We start from the raw sequence: 3532 nt of genomic DNA on the forward strand, positions 1-3532 counted from the left end.
GGGTGTGGCATATGCAAATAAGTTATGCTAATGAGTTATGCTAATGAGTTATGCTAATGAGCTCCTGCACCTCTTTTTCTACGAAATGACCCCTGGCTGTACCTATTTATCTACTTGCAATTTCTTCCTTTCGAACTGCTAGGTTGGCAGGAGCTGGGGCCAGAGACGGGAGCTCACTCTGTCATGCAGCACTTGGGTCTCGAACTGTCATGCTACCGACCTTCCGGTCTGCAGTTCAGTATCTTAACCACTTGAGCCACTGCAGCCCTAAATGTGATAAGCTAGAAAGAGTCAATTTGATGGTATACTTACCCAATTGTAATTTAAAAGCAATCTTTATTCTAGGTTCCATCTTATCTATTTTATATGCCAATAAAGGACTGATTGATTGATTTAATACGGTTACCAACTTCCAGGTGGGACTTGGAGATCTCCCGGTATTACAATTGATCTCTGGACCACAGAGATCAGTTCACCTGGAGAAAGTGGCCGCTTTGGAGGGTGGACTCCATGGCACTGTACCCTGCTGAGGTCCCTCCCCTCCTCAGGCTCCACCCCCCCAAATCTCCAGGTTTTTCCCAAACCAGAGCTGGCAACCCTATGTACTAAGGATGGCGTTTTCCTTCTGTGCTTTCCCAGTGCAGGAAGTTCTGGTGGAAGAGCCTCCTCTGTTAGGGGAAGACCCTCTTGCACAGGGGCAAGGTGCCACTGTTAGTCAAATGCAGGGGTCTTGTTGTAGAAAAAGAGCTGCCGGAGCTCATTAGCATAACTCATTAGCATAACTTATTTGCATATGCCACGCCCCCTGACATCACCGGAAGTGACAGAAGGCCACACCCCCTGACATCACCGGAAGTGTGTCAGAAGGCCCGGCTACTTACCCTCCTGCTTCATCCTCATTCCCAAACGGAATGAGGATCGAAGCAGAGGGCGGGGTAAAGAAGAGGGCGGGGCTTCACCACGTGACCGCCCCGCCCCCTAGAGGTTCTCTTCTGGAGCTCCGTACCTGAGAGCTCCCCCCCGACTAGAGCTCTGGTCAAATGGATCTGTGGGTTTGATCTATGGAGTACTCTTGTCTGTATCATAAAGGTAAAATCTTTTTCGGAAAGCCAACATTTTATACATTTATTTCATCCGATCTTTCAGGGAAACAGTAATGGGAAAATGAAATGCTCATTCATGTCCCAAAATCTCATTTTAATCATTATGCATCCAAGTCACGCATGTCTCCAGTTAATTTTCTTAGCAGCTCTTTTAGAAGAATGTTCCCTTCCTAATGAGCCTTTGCGTCCTGTTTCCTGTTCTGTTTGCAAACTCACGGCTTAGGCAGGGGCCCTGATTATCTATAATACACATGACTCATTGGGGCAAAACACATCACGTTCCATCGGCCTGAAATACCGCCCCCCCCAAAGGAAAACAAAATAGAACTTTGGCGTTCAAATCTTGATTTCATTCTCTGTCATATTTTTATCTTCTCCCCTAGGGCTGTCCTCTTATCCCAGGACTGCTAACCTTACTCAGGAGCCTTCAGTGAGGGACCTGGTCAAAACGTTTTTTGGAAGTCCAAGTGTATAATACCAACCAGATCTCTCTTATCTGCATGCTTGTCACCCTGCTCTAAGAACTCCAAAAAGTCCATGAAGCCCACTCCAGTATTTTTGCCAAGAAAACCCCATGGACAGTATCAAAAGGCTCTGAATTACCCCCTCTCCAAAGCTACCTGTTATAATTTAGAAGTAAAATAAATGGGGGGTATTTGACAGTAACTGCATGTATCCAATTGTGGGTTTCGAAAACTAGCCTCCTGGGAATGTAATTGCCTATAGTTCTGGGAAATAATTTACGTTCATAAAGTAACTACTAACAGTGGCTAATTTGTGGAGGTAGGAAATAGGTTACTGTAATGGCCACGAGGGTAGTCTTGAAGGACTGTGTGTATACATTGGTGTAACCAGGGGTCATTTCGTAGAAAAAGAGGTGCAGGAGCTCATTAGCATAACTCATTAGCATAACTCATTTGCATGTGCCACACCCCTGACATAACCGGAAGTGTGTCAGAAGGCACCACCCACCGCTCAGGCTCCACTGGACTGTTTTGGATTGCTAGCTATTGGGGGGTGGGGGTGGGGGGAACGTGCAGATCTGTCCTCGCAGAGGAGGGAGAGCTTTTACCTGAATAAAACCTGGTCTTAAAGGTGCCACTGGACTGTTTTGGACCGGGGGGGCCTCTGCAACTTACCTGGCTACTCCTTGCTCTGACTGAGGGCTGCTGGGAGCAGGGGGTGGGGCTTGTTGCATGTGCCCGCCCCCTGGGCTCTTTACTGCCGGAGCTCCGCTCCTGTGCGCTCCTGCAGGAAATGACCCCTGGGTACCGCTTTGGTGGGAGGGTAACAGCGTTCCATGCGCCTCGGTGTTTAGTCATGCCGGCCACATGATCATGGAAACGTCTTCGGACAGTGCTGGCTCTTCGGCTTGGAAACGGAGATGAGCAGGAAACGACCCCTGGGTGTAACACTGCCAATGTTCAGGTCAATTCAGAGTGATTAATTAGAAAGTAACTGAAGAAAGAAACCCCTAGAATGTGCTCAGGGCTTTCTGTGGGCTGCATCTGTTTCCTAGAACCCAGAGACAGGTGGTCAGTTTGCCTCTTACTAGGATTCAGGTCAACAACCTTTGATTTTTCAAAACAAATGGGCAAAGACAAAGTGAAGCAGAACCTCGAGGTCCAGGCTGGGGCAGAGCCAAGATAAAACATGTCAACTTTGTGGAGGAAGCTTGTGGTTTGGGGGAAGAGCCGGGGCTCAGTGACAGAGCATCTGCAGTGCGTGCAGAAGGTCTGAGGTTCCGTTCCTGGCATCTCCAGTGAAGAATCAGGGAGTGGAAAAACCCCTGCTGGCTTTGATAGATTAATGGTCTGATTCAGTATAAGCAACTTCATGAGCTGTTATTCAAATCATTGACTGAGCTGGGTCTGTCACATCTGTCCTCTCCTCTTTACAGACTAGGCACAAGCACTGGGGTCTAATTGGAACTATTCCAGTCCAGTGTATACCAACTCCCCTTTCCTCACCCACCCCCGTCAAGTCACAACCAACTTACGATAGGGTTTTCAAGACAAGAGATATTCAGTGGTGGTTTGCCATTGCCTGCCTCTGCATCATGACTTTTTAAATTCCTTGGTGGTCTCCCATCCAAATACTAACCAGGACCAACCCTGGTTAGCTTCCAAGATCTGATGAGATCGGGTTAGCCTGATCTATCCAAATCAGGGTATAAGACTCCTATTCTTGACCCAAGTATAGAAAGCAATGTAAAGGGGACCAAGTACTCAACCTGCAAGTTACTTTGGTCCCGTTCACACGGAGCATTTGCCGCGCTAAAGACACGGATGATAGGCAGATTTTCCGGGCGCGATCACACCGCAATATCTGGGAAGCGTAGTGCACCCGTGGTTAACACGTGGCTTCTTGCCAAAGATACGAAGCAAGGGCGGATGTCTGATCGTGTTTCCGCTGGAATCCTGTGGCAT

Source organism: Gekko japonicus, unplaced genomic scaffold (assembly GCF_001447785.1).
Source record: "Gekko japonicus isolate JY-2015 unplaced genomic scaffold, Gekko_japonicus_V1.1 scaffold529, whole genome shotgun sequence".
Classification (NCBI taxonomy): Eukaryota; Metazoa; Chordata; class Lepidosauria; order Squamata; family Gekkonidae; genus Gekko; species Gekko japonicus.